The sequence below is a fragment of the Mustela nigripes genome, chromosome 12 (assembly GCF_022355385.1).
Source record: "Mustela nigripes isolate SB6536 chromosome 12, MUSNIG.SB6536, whole genome shotgun sequence".
NCBI classification, from domain to species: Eukaryota; Metazoa; Chordata; class Mammalia; order Carnivora; family Mustelidae; genus Mustela; species Mustela nigripes.
This window is the reverse complement of record NC_081568.1, coordinates 75,841,985-75,863,796: the sequence shown is the minus strand read 5'-3', so window position 1 is coordinate 75,863,796 and position 21,812 is coordinate 75,841,985. Positions and strand designations below refer to the sequence as shown.

The following is a 21,812-nucleotide window of genomic DNA, read 5'->3' as shown; positions in this document are numbered from 1 at the left end:
CAATGACAAATCAGCAACAGCAAGAAATACTCTAAACATAACTCTTTATTGTTAAAACGTTTTAAAAATTAAAATTAAAAAAAAAAATGTTTTCCCTACTTTTTCCTTGTTCACCACGCCTTCACTGTGCTGGAGGGTAAAGGGCCTAGAATACTAATTTAGTTCCTGCCCTCAGGGTATCCAGTTTAGCTGAGGGGATTAAAAAAAAAAAAAAACCCAGAGGAGAAAAGCTCCCTGGCACTGGATTTGGCAATGACTTCTTATATAGGACACCAAAAATCACAGACAACAAAAGAAAAAAACAGGTAAACAGACCTGGATCAAAATTTCACTTTTGTGCACCAACAGGGTGAAAAGGGAACCCAAAACCTGAGAGAAAAATATTTGCAAATCACACACTAAAAAGGGATTACTACTCAAACTATATATCCACTACTGGATATTTACCCAAAGAATATGAAAACACTAATTCAAAAAGATACATCCATTTTTATGTTCACTGCAGTATTATTTACAATAGTCAAATTATGTAAGCAGCCCTGGTGTCAACTGATTGATGAATGTATAAAGAAGATGGGGGGGGTGTATATACACACATATATACAATGGAATATTACTCAGGGTTCCCCGAGTGGCTCAGTTGGTTAGCCGTCTGCCTTTGGCTCGGGTCATGGTCCCAGGGTCCTGGGATCCAGCCCCCCATCCTCCCTCTCCCTCTGCCTGCTGCTCCCCCTGCTTGTGTTCTCTCTCTCTGTCAAAGGAATAAAATCTTTAAAAAAAAAAAAAGAAAAAGAAAAAATGTGGAGTATTACTCAGCCATCACAAAGAATGGAATTGTAATCATTTTCAACATGGATAGATCTAGAAAATATAATGCTAAGCAAAATAAGTCAGAGAAAGACAAATAATAAAATATGATTTCATTCATATGTGCAATTTAAGAAACAAAACAAAGAAAAAAAGAGAGAGAGAACCGAAAAACAGACTTTTAAGTATAGAAAACAAGCTGATAAGTTAGAGGGGAGGTGGGTGGGAGGATGAATGAAATCAGTAAATGGGATCATGCATACACTTATTATAATGAGCATTAAGTAATATATAAAACTGTTGAATCACTTCACTATATAGCTGAAACTGTAACACTTTATATTAACTATACTGGAAATTTTTAAAAATCCAGAAGAGATGCTCTGGTGGCTCAGATGGTTAAACATCTGCCGTGGGCTCAAGGAGTGACCTCTGGGTCCTGGGATGGAGCCTCCCAGCTCAGTGGGATTCTGCTTCTCTCTCCGCCTATGCCTCTCCCCCTGCTCATTCTCTCTCTCACTCTGTATCTCTCTGTTCCAAATAAATAAATGAAATCTTACAATAATAAAAGGGAGAAAAATAAAATAAATTTAAGAATCCAGAACACACAAAGAACATCTAAAACTGAACAACAAAAAATGAACAACTCAAATAAAATTGCCACAGGACTTGAACAGAAACTTATTCAAAGAAAATATACAAATGGCCAATAATCACAAGAAAAGGTGCTCAACATCACTAATCAGAGAAGGGCAAAGCAAAACCACAAAGAAGTATCACCTTACTTCCACTAGGATGGCTAGTTTAAAAAAAAAAAAAAGAAAGAAAATAACTGTTGGTGAGGATATGGAGAAACTGGAACCCTCATACACTGCTAATAAACATACAAAATGGTATAGCTACTGTAGAAGACAGTACAGCAGTTCCTAAACACTATAAACACAGAATTACCTTATGACCAACAAATTCCACTTCTGGGTACATATCTAAAAGAAGAAGCAGGGACACAAATACATACTTGTACACCCATTTCATATCAGCATTATTATCAGCCAAAAAGTGGAACCAACCGAAGTGTCCACCAACAGATGAACAGATACTAGTGTATCTTTCCAAAAAAGGAAGGAAACTCTGACACATGCTACAACTCAGATGAACCCTGAGGTATTATACGAAGGAAAATAAACCATTCACAAAAGAACAAAATACTGTATAATTCAACCTACATGAGGTGCCTACAGTAGTCAACTTCAAAGAGGAAGTATAATGGTCAGGAGGTTGAAGGGAGGCAAAATGGGGCGTTAATGTTTAATGTATATGGAGTTTCCGTTTTTGAAAATGAAAAAAGTTTTGGATATGGATGGTGGCGATGAGCAAACAAAAATATGAATGTACTCAATGTCATTTAAGTGTATATGAAAATGTTAAAATGGTAAATTTTGTTACATATATTTTACCACCAAAACACACACACAAACAGGATCAGGAGTGACAATGTCATAGTCAGAGGCAAATTTTAGAATTCCCAGTAAATTAAAGATCACTTTCAGCAATGGTGACAAATGTCGCAACAGGAAAAAAAAAAAACACGTTAACCAGCTTTCATCAATGGACAGCATTCATGTCAAGAGAAGGATGAGGCACTCCAGTACGAATGCCTGGCAGGTGCAGAGGACATGTAGCAACATTTACAGTAGAAAATGAAGCTGAGGTATGCCTGGGTGGCTGAGTCAGTTGAGCGACTCTTGGTTTCAGCTCAGGTCATGATCTCAGGTTGTGAGACCTGCCCAGCATCGGGCTCTGCACTAAGTGGGGAGTCTGCTTGAGGATTCTCTCCCTCACCCTCTGCTCCTCCCATGCCGCCTCTTCACGTTCTCTCTATATATATAAGTAAATCTTGGGGTGGGGGGGGGGATGAAAGAAAGAAAATGAAGTTGAACAAATGAATTCAGAGCCAGAATTTTGGACTTAAATGCAAACCTAAGAGTCTGATCAGTTCAGCAAGGAGAGAGCAGTAAGTTTCTCAAATGAACAGGAGTACTACTCGGGTGTAAAAGACTGAAAGGTGGAGGGGAAGATAGGAAAACATTCCACTAACTGTGGCAAACACTAACAGAGCAAATGAGCAACCATAATGTTCCCAAATCTCAGATTAAAAACTGAAGGGAGCAGAGGGACAGGTGGTGACCTGGGATTCCTGGAGTACTGACTGATAATTTACTGTTTCTTGGTCTAGAGAGTGGATGTGGGTGGTCTTCACTCAAATACAGCATTAGGCAGGTATTCTCATGATTTGAGCACACTTCTACAGGTATATTATACTTTAATTTTTTCAAAGTTCTGTGAAAAATAAAAGCCCAGGCCCCATTTCCAAGAACCCCCAGCCGGGAAAAAGACAGACATAAAAATATTTACCAAACAGTACAAAAGATACAACCAAAGAGTATGTACAAGCTACCCAAGAAGCACGGAGTTCTAAGAGAAAACCCAGAGACAGTGACATCTAAGGTAGGTTTTAAAGAGTAAATGAGTTTGGGGCGCCTGGGTGGCTGAGTGGGTTAAAGCCTCTGCCTTCGGTTCGGTTCATGATCCCAGGGTCCTGGGATCAATCCTGCATCAGGCTCTCTGCTCGGCATGGAGCCTGCTTCCTCCTCTCTCTCGGCCTGCCTCTCTGCCTACTTGTAATCGCTGCCTGTCAAATAAATAAATAAAATCTTAAAAAAAAAAAAAAAAAAGAGTAAATGAGTTTGTCAGAGGAATAAAAAAAGAGAGAGAACAGCTCCAGGAAAAGGAAAAAATATGAAAAAGGCACCAAAGAAAACAAAAACAACAATTTATCCAGAGAACTACAAGTAGTTTCAATTGTTCAAAGATGGGAAGATCATCTAAACTGCAGTGAAAACAGAGAAAACAGAAAAAAGGAATTAATGTAACATGAACATTGGATGGAGAGGCTTTTACCTCTGATTAGATATGGGTAGAAAAGAAAGAAGAATGGAATGGAGATGGTTTTCAATTTGAGGCTCTCCATAATCTTACTATTGCCTCACCCTTCACAGTTCCACCCACAAGTTAGACCTAAGAGGGGAAAGACTGTTTTTCCTCCTTCATTCGACAGTAACTAATTTGCCCTCCAGGCCAGGTACCAAGTCAAAGACTAAGGCTATCAGGGGCCTCACAGGTCCACTCTGTAGCAGAAAAGGCAAACAGGGATAACAGTAATATAAGGTACAGTATAATGAAGTGGGAACACACCTCCTGGTGCGAAGAGGTTTGCTACCATAAAGGAAAGGCCTAACTTGAGTCCTGAGATGTGACTAAGAATTCATCATGAGGGGCACCCGGGTGGCTGAGTGGGTTAAAACCTCTGCCTTCGGCTCCGGTCATGATCCCAGGGTCCTGGGATCGAGGGGCTCATCCGGCTCTCTCCTCAGCGGGGAGCCTGCTTCCTCCTCTCTCTCTCTCTGCCTGCCTCTCTGCCTACTTGTGATCTCTGTCAAATAAATAAATAAAATCTTTAAAAAAAAAAAGTTCATCATGAAAGGGACATTGGGGGGGGGGGGGGTCATTACTGAGAAAACAAGTCAAAGATAAGCCTAGGCCTCTTACAACCAAACCATATTTAAATCCTGTCTCACTTCACCAAAACAGTTTATTCATCCACACCACCTCACTCCCACAATCTTCCTTTAAAATATCAGATCATAAAACTCCCTACAATGGCTTCTTACAGATCTTAGAAGAAGATCCAAACATATGACCCGGTGTTCCCTGGCAATCTCATGTGAGGCCTTCTCCCCACAGGTCTTAGGTCTCAAAACACATTAAGTTCATTCCTGTCTCAGGACCTTTACACCAGCAGAGGACCCTGTTCCCTTGGTCCAGACCTTCACCACCACGACATACCACCAACCTGCGACAACCAGGTCTGTCTGTCAGGTCTCAGCCTATTACTTTCTCAAAAAATCCCAGGACCCTACCAGTTACTGCTCATCTCCACATACAGTTTAGGTTTCCAGAAAACAAAGGTGTCTCATTTTGGGCATGCTGAGTTTGAGAAGCACCTGGGACACTCAGCTCTCTGGAGCAAGGTGACCATGTAGGTGAGGTGAGACATCCACTATCAAAATAGAAACTTGGACTTGAGCACCTAAGTTTGAAGATATGGAAACTGCACCGAGAAGAGAGTCTCAACTTAGAGGGAGAGGGCACCCCTGATCTCTAACTCACTCTAAGAATGAGATGATGATGGCAATGAAGGTGATGCCACCTCAACAGTGTCAAAGGCTGAGATATGTTAGAATCCTGGGTCTGAGTGAACTGAAAGGGGGGGGGGGGGGGGTGCTGAGAAGCAAGAGCCAAAAATGTAAGGAAAATCAGAAGAGTCAGGTCATAATTCCACCAACTCCTATCCCCCTTTATGCTTCCTCCACTGAAAAAAACCCTATCAAGTTTCATTCAGTTCAAAAGCCACCACCTTCCAGAGCCTTCCTGGACTTCTCCAAACAGAACTTATTAGGCCCCTCTCCATGCTTTCACAAGTTTTGGGTTTTTGTTGTTTTGTTTTGTTGTTGTTTTTTTTTTTCTATCCTTAGTAGTAAAGAAGATATGACCCATGCACAAGTACTATTATGGCACTTTTAACAGTGCCTTACACTCCATGGGGGCGTATACGCCTTCCCTACATTACACTAAGAGCTCTTGGGAACACAGCCTTTATCTTAAGTCATGGGTGGGCCCTTAAAAAAAAAGAAAAAGCGGATAAGAATTATTTAACTTAGTAAGAGTCAAAAAGGGTACATAATTAAGCAGAGGTTTGGATAATTTCTTTCGTCTTGTAAAACAAAATAACACCGCCTAATGAATTTAACTTACATTTTCCTAAAGTAACATAAACCTGTACAGTCACTTCAAAAGTCACTGCTAAATAAAATATCCTCTCATGGAAATGGTTATCCTGTTGCAACAATACAATGATGTAACCGTTTCCTTCAACGTAAATACGAAATGTCCTTAATTTAGTTGGGAACTTCACATAACTCATTCTTCTAAATTGTAAAATCTGTTGAAAACAAACACTAAAAATAAATAAATAAATAAATAAACAAACTGTTCCAAAGACGCAGGAGGACATAAGAGGGTGTCTGCCAATCCTGGCTCCAGCCAACTGCCGCTTGCATTGTTGGGAAGCCATTCCTGGCGAGCCAGGGTCAGGCATTCGGTCGGTCCACATTTTTTCCAACAAGTGCTTCACACACGCACACTCTTTTAAAAGTCAACAAGAAGGAGTTCAACGCCCCCCGGGCAAAAAAAAGGACGAACCAGAGTGAGGCGCGTCCTATCCACCAGCACAAGAAGTCTGAGTAATTTCACAACAAAGGTTAACTCGGTACACGCCAAAAGTCCACTCGGGTGTGGCGCACCTTCCCAGCCAGACCCGGTCAGAGAAAGGCGGCACCCCACTCGCACCCTCGCGCGGGGCCCCGCGAGCCGGAGCGCGGCCTCAGCCAACCTCAAATCCACCAGACCAACAAGTTTCGGTGGCGGGGGGAGGAGGAGGAGGGTGCGACCACGGAAACCACAAACCACAATCACTTCACAAGGAAGCTCAGCTCCCCGCCACTCCCGCACCGGAAACAGCGCGCAGGCTCCCCTCCACAGGGGAAGGCGGCCGAGGGGACCCGGCGCGCGCACCGAGTCGGCCGGGATAAAGTTTAAAAACCGCGAGAAAGTTTCTCGAGAGAAAGCGCCGCATCCGCGCGGGGCCCGCCGCTCGCTCAGCTCCAGCCTCCGCGGCCCCTCAACTTCCCGAGCGCCAGGAAGCCTCGGCCCCGCCCGCCGGGCCAGAGCGCTGGCCAGGGGCCCCGCAAGGGAAGCAGCGGGCCGGACGCCGCACCGCAACCCACCAAGAGCCCGATTCAGGGCGGGGTCGCGGGGGAGACCGCCGCCCGCCCGCCCGCAGGCATGCTGGAAGAGCCCCCTCAGCTCGGAGCCGGCGCCCGCCTGAAGAGAGTTACCTGCGGCGAGTGAGGCGAGCGCAGGAAGATTCCCGAGGCCCAAAGCCGACGGTCGCCGCTTTGTCTCCCTCCAGTCCGACTCCGAGGAGGAAATGGGCCGCCAGGCGCCCCCGCCCCCGGCCCGCCCCCCGCCGGAGGCCCCCGCCCGCGGCCCCCGCCCGCGGCCCCGGCCCCGCCCGCCCTTCCGAGCACCTCCCCCCGGAGCGCTCTTCTCGGCCCCTCCCGCCGCCGCCCCGCTTTCCCTCGCTTTGGGGGTAGGCCCCGGCCGAGAGACCCTGGCGACGCCAAGCCGGAACTCGCAAGAGGATCTCTTGCTTTCCGCCCTGTGCCCCCGAGTTACTTCATCCCAGGCCCCTAATGGGCGTTCAGGCCGGGAGTGATCCCCGCCTTCCCAGAGGAAGGAGGAGCGGTGACTCCTGGAACAGCCCGGGAGCGGGGGAGGGCAGGTGAGTCACGGCTCCGCGCACAGGTGAGGCTCAGGATGCTGCCCGCGCTGGCTCCACACCTTCCTCCCCCAGCCGGTGAGTCCCGGACCTGGTGAGGCGACGCAGTCCTGGGGACGCTCCGCTGAGGAGTGCCACAGGTGATTCCGAGTAACAGGCTTCCAGAAAAGTACTCTAGGCCCACCCATTTGTTTTACGGAAGGAAAGTGGCCTCGCAGCTGAAGCGGAGTGTTGCCAGAATCCGACTCCCAGGGATTTTACAGTGTAATGTGGGAGGCTTCCTTGAAGTCATCTAACCCATCCCCTCACTTCACAGATCCGGAAGCCAAGAGCCCTCCTGTTGCTCAAGAAGCCTGTCACAGGAGCGTCCCCTCCTGAGACTGGGCCCCTACACACACACACACACACACACACACACGCACGCACGCACGCGATGGACCCGGCTGCTATCCCTATCCCTCCAGCCATTTAGAGAAGAATGTTATTCCCACTCCTTATCTTCCTGGCGAATGCACTAAAAAAAACTTCAAAACAAACAAAACAATTACATACTAATTATCAGCCTGGTATAGAAAACCCTAACGAGGTTTCAACTCCTTCATCATGGGATGATGAACAAGACTGATTTCAATATTGGCCTAGAAATCCAAAACAAAGCAAGACCATACCCACTGCCACCTTGGTGCTGAGCCATTACTGAGCAGGGTGCTAGGAAGACTGGCCTCAACATATTTACACTCTACTACTCACATCTCCCTCTCCCCCAGGAAATGCAAACTCCAGAAAGACAGAACTGGTATTCCCTACAGCACCCGGCTCAGCACTCATCCCCGGACAGTGCCAAGTTAACGTCCACAGGTGAATGTGCCCACCTTAATTCAAAGTACTATGGGTTTGTGCTCGTTGAGAGATGTGGATCCAGCACTTGGGTGGCTCAGTGGTTATCCGACAACTCTCAGTTTCTGCTCAAGTCATGATCTCAAGGTATCGAGACCAAGCCCCACCTTGGCCTCCCTGCTCAGCGAAGAGTCTGCTTGTCCCTCTCCTTCTGGTCCTCTTCTCCTCCCCTCCACTGTGTGCTGTCTCATACTCCCGCTCTCTCAAATAAATTTTTTTTTTACTCTTAAAAAGAAACACTTTAAAAGATAGAAAGAAGAGATGTGGACAACAGGAGGCAATAGACTATGAAGGGAGAGCACAAACTTAAAGAGAAAGACCGTAATAAGGCCATTGTTGTCCTTCTACACCCCATTCTGTTTCTGTCTTCAGAGTCTTTGCTCCTAGTCTCCCTTGCCTGGAGTGGCCATGCCTTCCCCCCCACTACACTTGGCTACCTCAGAAGATAGTAATCAGTCAATAAATATTTGTGTGAACCAACAAGCGACAGTTAAAGGATGATGCTCCATAGCTCTGTATATCTATCACTTCACTCAGGAACAGCTACTTAATTTGTGAGGCCCCTTGTTCAAAAATTATGAACAATTTCAATACAGCAAAAGTGGAGCATTAACAAAGTCTTTCTAAGCATAAGGCTCTTAGGTTTAATATTTGCATCCCTCAAAATTCATACGTTGAAAACCTAATGCCAAGAGTGGTGTATTAAGAAATGCAGCCTCTGAGAGGTGATGAGGACGTGAGGGTAGAGCCCTTGGGAATGGAATTAGTGACCTTATAAAAGAGGCCCCAGAGATAACCCCTATCCCTTCTGCCATATGAGGATAGAACAAAAAGGATCAGACTGTATATGAGGAAGAGAGCTTCTACCAGAACATGACCACGCTGATGACTTGATCTGGGACTTTACAGCCTCCAGAACTAGAAGAAATAAATTTCTGTTGTTTATACTACCTAGTCTGTGATATTTTGTTAGAGCAATACAAAGGCCCTAAAAATGAAAGTGCAGGGATGTTTTGGGAAGAGGGGGGGTCAGGTGACAAAAAGGATATGAAGACAGACATACAGTGCATCCTGTAAGCTAAGGGGTATCAGACTTTTACCTCTGAGAAGCCTTGAAAAGTTTACCAGGGAAGACTTGAGCATTTGTTGTGTCTCAGGCACTTGCTTTGTGCCGGGGAGGATGACAATGAATAAAACTAACCTGATCCTGTTCTCCCACAACTTAACATATAATGGAAGAAATGGCTACTAAAACAGATTAACTCTCCAGATTACTGGGTGGCTCAGTTGGTTAAGCATCTGCCTTCAGCTCAGGTCATGACCCCAGGGTCCTGGGATCCAGTCCCACATCCGGCTCCTTGCTCATCAGGGACTCTGCTTCTCCCTCTGCCTGTTCTGCCTCCTCCTCCCCCTGCTTTGCCCTCTCTCTCTGACAAATAAAATCTTAAAAAATAAAAAGAAAACAGGTAAACTAAAAAGAAAGTCAAGTGTAAAGATAAAAGAGAGATACAAGTAGATTTTGGGGGGAAATTACCCTAGTCTGGGTTCAGTGACCTGAGGAAGGGATCTTTATGCTATGACCCACTCCAGTCACATTTTAGCACTCACCTCTCCATCAGAACTGCTTTTATTAAGGTCCCTGATGACCTCCATGATGCTATATCCAGTGGTCATTCTCTGTGCACAGCTGACTTGTATCATCATCAGTGCTTAATCACTCTTACTGAAACATTATCTTCATTTGGCTTCTAGGGCACTAGGCTCTTCTGAGTTTGTTCCAGCCTCCCTGGCTCCAACTTACCCTCCTTTGGAGATTCCTTCTAAAACCTCCCAACCTCTAAATGTTAGAGCAGCAGTTCTCAAGGTGTAGTCCAGGGACTCCTAAGTCCCTTTCCAGGGAGTAGTAAGGTGAAAACTATTTTCATAATATTAAAATATCATTTGTCTTTTCACTCCCAGTCTCTCATGGTGTATAGTATTCCAGACTACATGATGTATATAATAGGGCATCACAAAGAATGCAGAAGCAGACAGAGAATCCAGTTACCTTTTATTAAGCCAGACAGTAAAGAGATTTGCAAAAAGGCAAAATAATGACACATCTCCCCAAATTTCCTTTTATTTTAAAAGACATTGCCATTTTTCTTTAAATGATATTTATGACAATTTAATAATACAGTAAACATTGATAGATAAAACTCACATGCACAAAAGCCCTTTGTGATCCTCAAAAAGTTTTAAGAGTATAGAAGATTCCTGAGAGCAGAAAGTTTAAAAACTGCTGTTAAAGGGGTGCCTGGGTGGCTCAGTGGGTTAAAGCCTCTGCCTTTGGCTCAGGGCATGATCCCAGGTTTCTGGGATCAAGCCCTGCATTGGGCTCTCTGCTCAGTAGGGAGCCTGCTTCCCCCCCTCTCTCTGCCTGCCTCTCTGCCTACTTGTGATCTCTGTCTTTCAAATAAATAAATAAAATATTAAAAAAAAAAAAAAAAAACCTGTTGTTAAAGTGTCCCAGGACTCCATCCTTGGACCTCTTTTTCTGTTTGCCATAATCCCGCTAGTGATCTCATCCAGTCTTTTGGCGTTAAGTATGCTGACAATTCCAGGTTTATATCACAAGCTGAACCTTTCTCCTGAGTTCTAAACTCGCATATCCATTTCCCTACTTGATACCCCCATTTGAATACCTAGTAGGCATCTAGGTATCTCACACTTCATATGTCTATATGTCTAAAACTGATTTCCTGATAACTCTGTCCAAACCTGCTGACCCCACAGTTTGCTTCATTTCATTAAATGGCAACTCCAGGGGCACCTGGGTGGCTCAGTAGGTTAAGCGTCTGCCTAATGCTCAGGTCATGATCCCAGAGTCCTGTGATTCAGTCCACATTGCATCAGGCTCCCTGCTCAGCGGTATTCTTCTCCCTCTCTCTCTGCCCTTCCTTCTGGCTCATGCTCGCTCTCTCTCTCTCAAATAAATAAATAAAATATATTTTTTTTAAATGGCAACTCCATTACTCTAGATGTTTAGGCCAAAAACTTTGGAGTCATCCTTGACTATGTTCATTCCCTCACACATTTTATATCCGGTTCCTCAACAAATCTGGGCCTCGGGCGCCTGGGTGGCTCAGTGGGTTAAGCCGCTGCCTTCGGCTCGGGTCATGATCTCAGGGTCCTGGGATCGAGTCCCACATCGGGCTCTCTGCTCGGCAGGGAGCCTGTTTCTTCCTCCTCTCTCTCTCTGCCTGCCTTTCTACCTACTTGTGATCTCTCTCTGTCAAATAAATAAATAAAATCTTTAAAAAAAAAAAAAATCTGGGCCTCTACCTTCAAAATATATTCAGTGTGTGTACATATATATTTTTTAATTTTTTTTTTTTTTTAATGTTTTTTTTTATTTTTTTTTTTTTTTTACCATTTCCATTGTTACCATCCTGAATCAAACCATCATCATCTCTTACTTGAATTTCACAGGAGCCTCCTCACTGGTCTCCTTACCTTTGCCCTTGCTTCCCTCAGTCTAATCTTAATTCAGCAGCTGGAGTGATACTGTTAAAATATAAGTCCAAACATGTCATTCCTACTCTGCCCAAAAGTCTCCATTGGCTCCCATCCCACCGAGAGTAAAAGGCAAGGTCCATATAAGGGCCGGGAGACCTCTCCTGCTCCTACACATTTCTCTGACACACTGGCCTCTTTACTATTTCTGGAACCCATCAGGCAGGCTCTTGCCTTAGGGCCTTTGCTTTCTGACTGGAATGTTCTCCTCCAAATAGCTGCCTGACTCACTCTCTCACCTCCCCCAGGTCTAGGCTCAGCTATCACTTTTTGGGAGGCTTCCTCTTGGCCACCCTATTTAAAATTGCAACCCCTTCCCCCAACATTCCCATTCCTTTTTCCTTGGTTTATATTTCTGCTTAGGGCGTATCACCATCTGACATGTAATGTCATACATATATTTATTTTTTAACTTACCATTTTCTCTTGTCTTCCACTAGAATTTAAAGCCTCGTGAGGGCTAGTGTTTCTGTTTTGTTCAGTGCCTGGTAAAAGCAGATCTCTCAATAAATATTTGTCAAATGAATGAAAAAATATGTGGGACCTTAAAAAAGACATTGGCAAGATGGATAGGGAGAGAAGGAAAGAGTTTCGTTCTAGACCAAGGGACAAGGAAGTTTGAAGGCCATGAGTCCCATTCTAGGAAAAGAAGTTCTGTGATTCGGAAGCTGGTAAGGTAGGTAGAGGCCAGACTGGAGAGGACTTTGTAAGGCCTTACACTTTATTGTGAGAGGAATGGGACATCACAAAGGATTTTAAACAAAGAGATAGCATGATCATATTTTGTTTCTGAAAATTTTATTTTGAAAAAAAAAATTTTTGTTTTTACTTTGGAGGGGCGCTTGGGTGGCTCAGTTCGTTAAGAAACTGCCTTCGCTCAGGTCATGGTCTCAGGGTCCTGGAATTGAGCCCCGGCACCGGCACCGGAGGCACCGGGCTCTCTGCTCAGTGGGGAGCCTGCTTCCTCCTCTCTCTGCCTGCCTCTCTCTCTGCCTACTTATGATCTCTGTCTGTCAGATAAATAAATAAAATCTTTTTTTAAAAAAAGAAAGGACAGAGGATCCTACGTCTTGTCAATAGATTGAACACGGAGCTTTCTGACTTGCTCAGCTGAAGAAACAGTGTTGTCATTTACCTAAATGGAGAGCCCTGGAGGTAAAGAAGGTAGGGATGGATGGGGTAGAAAACAGTGCACTCAAAGAGTTATTTCGGGTCATGCTTAGTTTCAGTGCCTACCAAACATCTAAGAAGAGAGAACCTGTGGACAGGGGTATATCCAAATCTGAACTCAGGAAAGGCCCTGAGAGGAGCTAGTGCTGTAGAACTCACCTGCATCTGGAGAATGTGTAACAAAAAGAGATGGAGGCCCAAGACCAGCTTTTAAGAGGAAGAGGAGCCAGAACAGGACAGAACTCCCTCCTGCAACCCAGAGCCCCCCTTTCCTTTCCTAAAATTCATCAATTCTTCGAAACCCCCCCCCCCCGCCATGGGGAGCCTGCTTCTCCCTCTCCCTCCCCCTGCTTGTGCACATTCTGTCAAATAAATAAATAAAATCTCTGAAATGCGCCAATTCTTTTCCTTTTTTTTTTTTTTAAGATTTTATTTATTTATTTGACAAAGAGAGAAAGAGATCACAACTAGGCAGAGAGGCAGGCAGAGAGAGAGGGGGAAGCAAGTTCTCCACTGAGCAGAGAGCCCGACGCAGGGCTCGATCCCAGAACCCTAAGATCATGACCTCAGCTGAAGGCAAAGGCTCAACCCAGTGAGCCACCCACGCACCCCACCAATTCATTTCCTACCTTAGGATCTTGTCATTTCTGCACCCTGTACTTGTGAATTTCTCTGCCCTAATTCTTCATCTTGCCTCCTTCTTAGTCTTTTTTTTAATTAAGTATTTTATTTAGCGTCTACTTATATACTGGATTTTTGAGATCACTTATACTGTTTTTTTTCCCCAATCTTTTCAGCCACTTTTTAAAATACTTTATTCTTTTTTTTTTTTGTAAGATTTACTTTATTTATCTGAGAGACCTAGAGATAGAGAGAGCTGGAGTGGGGAGGAGGGGAGAAACAGGATTCCTGCTCAGCAGGGAGCCTAATGTGGGGCTGATCCCAGGACTCACAGTATCATGACCTGACCCAAAGGCAGACACTTAATTGACTGAGCTACCCAGCTGCCCCCAAAAATACTTTATTCTTTTTAGAACAGTTTTAGGTTCACAGCAAAATTGAGAGAGAGATTTCCCATGTAGTCTTTGTCCCCACACACTCATAGCCGCCATTATCAATATTCCCCACCAGAGTAGTGCATTTATTAAAACTGCTGAGCCTATCTGGACACATCCTAATCACCCCAAATCACAGTTTATCTTAAGGTTGATTCTTGGTGTGTATTCCACAGGTGTGGACAGATGCGTAATAACATGCATCTGTCATTATACCATCATACAAAGTATTTTTACTTTTTCATTGCCCTGAAAATCCACTGTGCTCTACTTATTCAGCCTGGCCTCCACTTCTCATTCTTGAGGAACATTTTTGCCATCACCTGGTCAGAGAGGCCTTCCATGACCACACCCCCATACCCCAGTCACTCCCTACCACAGTACTGTATTTCTACTCTCGATAGCACTCATTCCTCTCTAGAAATACCTTGTTTACTGGTTTATTTTCTCTCTCCGCCATTAGATTCTAAGCTCCATGCGTGCATACAGGAGTCTTGTCTGGCTTTTTCACATCTCTGCTTCTATAATTTAGCATAGTTCCTCGAACATAAAATGCACTTTAAAAATATTTCCAGGGGCCCCTGGCTGGTTCAGTCAGGAGAGTGTGCAACTCTTGATCTTGGGGTCGTGAGTTCAAGCCCCTTGTTGCGTGCTGAGATTACCTAAATAAATACAACCTTAAAAAAGAATGAGTGGCCACAGATACGGGAAGAAAACCAAGTGACACTAAAGCCAAGGAATTGTTCACTTTTCACTAATGTCAACTAATGACATCTGGTTTTTTTATAAAGGTTTTTTTAAAATTTTTTATTTATTTGACAGGGAGAGAGATAGATCACAAGTAGGCAGAGAGGCAGGCAGAGAGAGTAGGGGAGAAGCAGGCTCCCCACCCACCAGAGAGCTGACGTGGGGCTCGATCCCAGGACTCTGAGATCACAACCTGAGCTGAAGGCAGAGGCTTAACCCACTGAGCCACCCAGGCTCCCATGACATCTGGTTTGAGGCTTACATTTGGTAAGGGTTCAATTCACTTCAGGTGGTTGAACACAGTGCAACATAATCACGAGAGGTAAACCGCACCAAGAATGTTACAGAAAAGCAATCAAAAAAGTCAATCAGGGGTGCCTGGGTGGCTCAGTGGGTTAAGCCTCTGCCTTCAGCTCAGGTCATGAACTCAGGGTCCTGGGATCAAGCCCCACATCGGGCTCTCTGCTTGGTGGGGAGACTGCTTCCTCCTCTCTCTGCCTGCCTCTCTGCCTACTCGTGACCTCTCTCTGTCAAATAAATAAATAAAATCTAAAAAAAAAAGTCAATCACCAACACTTTATGGGATATTCTAAGGGGTTACACAAAATAATGTCAAACTATTAATAAAGATGAACTATCAGAGATCATTCTGGAGACTCTCTACATTATGAGGACTTCATTATTATTTATCTACATTGCACTGGTTAAATATGTTCACAGTTTGAAAGGCACTTTTCCTGGATGTTATTTCATCTGAGGCACTTCACAACCCTTAAGGAAGGTAGTATCAAAATAAGAGAAGATCCAAAAATGATGAAGATGAGAACTGGCCTGGCAGCTATGGAATGAAAGATTGGAAAATTGTTACCTCTTGTATCCATGAAATGATAACCAACCACCCCCCCTCACCGTGCACGCGCACATACACACACACACACACACACACACACACACACACACACTCATGTGACTACCACCATTGAGCCCCATAGAAGAGATCAAATGGTCTCGGCTTAGCCTGGGGAAAACCAACAAAGGGGATCAGATTTGGACTAGAGTCAGTAAAAACCAAAGGTAAAACCAAAGTGTGGTCAGGGTCAAAGGCAAATGGATGCCTGGTGGCTCTGGTTGCCTCTCTGTTCCATTTCAGATGGGTGGGCAGAAAGCATTAAAGCCCAGCCGCCCTGGAAATTGTGTCTATTAGCGGAGCTAACATCAGGGTATCTTCCTCATTTCTGTGTAGCTCAATAACTCCCAGCGCATCAGAATCACCTGGAGAGGGGCGCCTGGGTGGCTCAGTTGTTAAGCATCTGCCTTCAGTTCAGGTCATGATCTCAGGGCCCTGGAATAGAGCCCCACATCAGGCTGCCTGCCTGAGTCTTCCTCTCATGCTCCTCCTGCTTGTATTCCCTCACTGTCTATCTCTTTTTAAATCTCCCAGGGTGATTCCAGTATGCAGCCAGAGTTGAGAATCACTAATAAACAGTCTGAGCCTGGGCAGAAAACAAAGTCAGGTATACTTACAACTTACTCATTAATTCATTTGCTTATACAATGGTAATTATTTTAACACTCAATAAAAATAATAATAGCTCGTATCTAATAAGTCCTTGGTGTATGCCACACTCTGTGCTAAGAGCTTCACTTGTCACCAAAGCCTCTCAACATCCTGAAGTAGTTACTATTGTATCCCTCATTCAGTGATTGAGAACACAGAGGCTCAGGTCACACTGGGAGTATGTGATAGTGCTGGGACCCAGAACTGCCAGAATTCAGAAGTAGGCTCTTAACCACCCACACGTAGCCCCCGAGATATCAATGGCTTATAAAACCTTTTGGTTGAAAAGCCCAACTCAAAATAGTTTTCATGTCAAGACCACACCACAGTGATTCTTATGCTATACCCATTTTGTCTTTTTGCATAGCTTTGATTCAACAGATGGGGCTGGTTGGGGGCTTAAGGGTGGGGTGAAAGACAGGAGCTCACTTCTATTTCTTTCAGGCCTCTTCTAAGAGACAATGCTGTTGGCTTTAACCAGTGGGTTAAATTTAAAGAAACAAAAACAAAAAATCTTAGCCCCTTGACAGTTAGAAACATATGTATAAGGTTCTCTTGATTCATGCTCTTTATCTTCCCTGCAGAAAGTGAAATCAAGATTTAGTTCCTAAGGGGCACCTGGGTGACTCAGTGGGTTAAGCCTCTGCCTTTGGCTCAGGTCATGATCCCAGGGTCCTGGGATCGAGCCCCACATCAGGCTCTCTGCTCAGTGGGGACCCTGCTTCCCCCTCTCTCTGCCTGCTTCTCTGGCTACTTGTGGTCTCTGTCTGTCAAATAAATAAATAAAATCTTAAAAAAAATAGATTTAGTTCTTAAAATCAGTCAACAATGGGTGTTCATGCTTCTCTCCTCTCTGATATATCAAAGATGTATACACAGAAACAAATACTTCCCGCCTTTTCTATGCTCATATTTTTGTTGATGATAATGGAGAACAAGAATTGAAAGGAAAAAAGTTAAAGACTGTGCCAACCCAGCAAAATTATATCTAAAAATAAGTCTTTTTAAAAAGGGGTGGGGAATGGAGGAAGGAGGGATGGGCTTTATTCTTCTCTTTAAAACTATCAGTGGGCTGTATTATGAAAACCTGGTTCTTTGTATTTACCATTCTAAAAATGCTTTTTTTGTCTGGCATTTTTAGATTTTTATAGGAGTATGAAAAGTGCTATCAAAATAAGAATTGTTACATTGTAGCATAAATGGAATTAAACTAATGCACTTTAGATCTCAGATGTACTGGTGAATGAGTCACATGTCTCCATTCATTGCTTCTGTTGCCTGACAATAATTTCTCTAGATTCCAAGAAACTTTGAGAAAATAAATTCCACTGGAACGGAGCAGAGAGATACATCTGCCAGGAATCTTTACATGCGCCATAAGTCCCCACATAAACATTCTGAATACAGGAGAACTTAAAATGGAAGCCACGGCGGCCTTTGTTTTTTGCTCACCCAGACTGAATCTGGTTCCAGGTTGAGGACTCAGGCCGGCTGAGTAAGCCCTGGGATCCCTGGACTTGTGAGCTCCCAGTGGGTCATAGCAAACCCACATTCCATCCTGACTCCCTCTATTGGTTCTTACCAATCCAGCGTCTTTATATCTTTAATCACGATAAATCACTCTTCTGTCTGCCTGGGAGTCTGGCAGAACCTGCCCCTCTATCACAGAAGGCTAAGATCATATTCATGCATCCATTCGCTTCCTCAAGCAACAAATATTTTGGAATACCTACTGTATGATACATATGGTACCACACCTGGTAGATCCAGTAGTAGGCAGCCCTGGTGAAATCTACACTCTAGAAAGGAAGGAAGACAGGTAAACAGGTAATAATTAAAGGGACGGAATGATTTCAGATAGGGGTACAAGATGAGAGTGACTGGGAAAAGACATGCTCATTTAGATAGAGAGCTCAGGAAAGACCTCACTAAAAAGATGATGTTTGTACTGAGACTTGAATGACCAGAAGAGGCTGGTGATGAAGCTGAATGTCCCACAGGAGAAGAAGCAGGTGCAAAAGCCCCAGGATGGGAGTAAGCCTGGCAGATTCAAGGAGCATAAGGAAGGCCAGGGCCCTGAGGGATAGTAAATGAGCAAAAGAGTAGTAGATGAGGTCAGAAAGGTAGGCAGGAGCCAAATCATGAGAGACCCTGTAGGTGATGGTAAGGAGCACGGGTTGTCCTTTCAGAGCAATGGGAGGCCCCCAGGGGGGATTAACAAGTAGAGTGAACATGATCTGATTCACATTTTTAAAAGGTCACTTTGTTGTATTAAGAATGGAGTCTAGGGGCGCCTGGGTGGCTCAGTGGGTTAAGCCGCTGCCTTCGGCTCAGGTCATGATCTCAGGGTCCTGGGATCGAGTCCTGCAACGGGCTCTCTGCTCAGCAGGGAGCCTGCTTCCTCCTCTCTCTCTCTCTGCCTGCCTCTATGCCTACTTGTGATCTCTCTCTGTCAAATAAATAAATAAAAAATCTTTAAAAAAAAAAAAAAAGAATGGAGTCTAAGGGAACATAAGTGAATGCCTATCATCATTCATTCATCTATTCAAATATTCAAAATATTTTTGTAGTGCCTAATTGCCAGGCAATGTACCAAGCACTGGGAAATCAGGGTGAGAAAAACATAATTCCTGGGATCCCCGGGTGGCTCAGTCATTAAGCGTCTGCCTTCGGCTCAGGTCACGATCCCAGGGTCCTGGGATCAAGCCCCGCTTCCAAGCTCCCTGCTCAGCAGGAGTCTGCTTCCCCCTCTCCCACTCTCCCTGTTTGTGTTCCCTCTCTGTCAGATAAATAAATAAAATCTTTTTTTTTTTTTAATTTATTTATTTATTTGACAGAGCTCACAAGTAGGCAGAGAGGCAGGCAGAGAGAGAGAGAGGAGGAAGCAGACTCCCCGCTGAGCAGAGAGCCCGATGTGGGACTCGATCCCAGGACCCTGAGATCATGACCTGAGCCGAAGGCAGCGGCTCAACCCACTGAGCCACCCAGGCGCCCCAATAAATAAAATCTTAAAAAGAAAAGAAAAAACAAAAAACATAATTCCTCCCCTCAAGGAGCTTATAAGACAATTGGAGAGACAGAAGAGTATGTAGGCTTTTACAATGAGCTAAGAATTGTGCTGGGAAAAACCTCCATGTGATATAGGTACCCAGAAGAATTTCATCCATCCATCCATCCATCCATCCAACCATTTCATAAATATTTATGTGCCAAGCTCTTAAGATACAATGGTGAAGTAAACAAACAAGGCACATATCCCCATGCTGTTTACAAATTACTGGAGGAGACTTATCAATTAAACACCCTCACAGACCCATCATTATATCTCTTATTGAGATATAAGCTATGGCAGACAAATAATGTGACTCAATAGGAGGGGAGCCTGATAGTGTCTGGGAGGACTTAGGAGCCCTGAAGGATGAGCTTCAGGTATGCAGTAAGTGGGGGTTGGGGGGGAGGAGAGGAAGATTGTCAATTATACCTCAATAAAGCACGGGGGAAAAAGAAAAGGAAGAGTACTGTGGGCCAGTCCTAGCTCCATAGGTCAGGAAAGACCTTCTGACATCTAAGTTGAGTCCTAAAGGATTAGTAGAAGTTAGCCAGATGAGGGGAGCTGGAGGAGAAGGGAAGGCATTCTAGAGCAAGGGAATGGTCTATGTAAAGGCATGGAGACAGCAGAACATTGTGGATTCTGGAAAAAGCAACTGTTCCATATGGCTGATCTACAGAGTAGAAAGGCACAGCAAGGTCAAAGAGAATGGAGAAGTAGGCAGAATTAGAATCATACTCTACTAATAATTCTTTTGAACTTCATTCTAAGGGCAGCAGGAAACTGTTAAAGGACTTGAAGCAGGAGAAAGACCAGGCCAGATCAAGAGTTAGAAACTTCTCCGGACACAAAGAGGAGACAGTCTGAGCCCTCACAACCTGCCATACTGCATTAAGCATAGCAGATCTAACTGAAAGTAGACATTATGCCCTCCGTGAAATCCGTTTTAGGACTTTCTAGGTTAAGGGAGGGCCAGTTTTGCAAATGAGTTTGGCTACTCTATCTCTGTGTCTTCCCACCATCCGCAGCCCAATGCAGGACCAGCAAAAGTCACTAATTCAGAAGACATCTGCTTGTGGTGCTGAGCAACAACTTATCCGCACTACATAACTGGGCATACCAAGGAGCCCAGTTGCACAGAGGCCAAGGCCCAGGACACCAGAGTGAGATTTCCAAAATGTGGCCTAGGTAGTCCTTCCTGCCTCAAACAGCTTCCCATGGTTACAAGAGAAAAAAAAACTAAACAATTTAGTGTGGTCCACAGGGCCCTTAGGGATCACTCCATTCCACCAGCTGTCCTCCTATCCAGAGGGCTCTTTCCCCAGACATCCCAGTGGTGGTGCCTTCTTATTGTTTGGGTCTCAAACTAAATGTTGCCTTCTAAATTTGGTCTCCCTGATAATGCCTTCTAAGGTAGCTGGATAGTCACGACCTATCCCATTACCCCACTGTATTTTCTTCAAAGCTTATGTTACCATCCAAAATTAGTTGTTTATCGCCTTGCTAATTGTTGGTCTTCTCCCTCTACAATGTTGCTTGACAGTTTGGTTCTTGGCTGTCTTGTTTACTGTTTTATCCCCAGTACTCACAACAATGTCTGGCACACAGTAGGTACTGAACAAATAAATAGTCTTGGCCTATCTTTCCAACCTCACCACAATCCATTCCTGAATTATTCCCTAAGCTTTGAAGGGGTGGAGGTGCATGGAGGTCTTCAGACCTGCTTTGCTAATGGAAGTCCCTAATTGGGTCAATCTGGAATAACTTTCCTCCTTTTCCAGCCGCCAGTCTCCTCAGTCCTACACCGTATTCTCCCTTTTCTTTCTTTTTTTTTTTTTAAGATTTATTTGGCAAACAGATCACAAGTAGGCAGAGAGGCAGGCAGAGAGAGAGGAAGAAGCAGGCTCCCCGCTGAGCAGAGAGCCTGATGCGGGACTCGATCCCAGGGGCCCTGAGATCATGACCTGAGCCGAAGGCAGAGTCTTTAACCCACTGAACCACCCAGGCACCCATATTCTCCCTTTTCTTCCAGATTCTGAAATTCTCCCAGATTTTCAAGCCTTGTACACACCTCTGTCAAGGCTCATCTCACAGTACTGCAATGAGATGTTTACCTGTCATCTACCCCACTGGCCTGTGTCCGTGAGCTCCTAAAAGCAGGCAGTCATTTACCTCCTTCTCCCTAGGACACAAGAAAGTGATCAGCAAATAGTAGGCACTTCCTCCATGTTTGTTGAACAATTAGGTAGAAAAATGTGGTTCAGGGGTGCCTGGGTGGCTCAGTGGGTTAAACCTCTGCTTTCAGCTCTGGTCATGATCTCAGCGTCCTGGGATTGGGCCCTGCATTGGGCCCTGCATTGGGCTCTCTGCTCAGCAGGGAGCCTGCTTCTCCACCCCCCTCTGCCTGCCTCTCTGCCTATTTGTGATCCCTGTCTGTCAAATAAATAAATAGAATCTGGAAGGAAGGAAGGAAGGAAGGAAGGAAGGAAGGAAGGAAGGAAGGAAGGAAGGGGA

The 21,812-nt window shown here is 44.6% G+C and overlaps 1 protein-coding gene across 2 annotated transcripts in view; it reads right to left on the bottom strand.

Moving 5' to 3' along the window:
- Window positions 1–21,812, bottom strand: part of CTNNA1 (catenin alpha 1) — a 313,017-nt gene that overhangs the window by 177,313 nt on the left and 113,892 nt on the right. Inside the window, exon 1 of one of the 2 annotated variants that reach the window (XM_059417669.1) lies at window positions 6,825–6,933. The exons of the other annotated variant lie outside the window; for it this stretch is intronic. The gene's annotated coding sequence lies outside the window, so the exon portion shown is untranslated. Of the gene's footprint in view, window positions 1–6,824; window positions 6,934–21,812 lie in introns of those variants that run through there. 2 annotated transcript variants of the gene reach the window in all.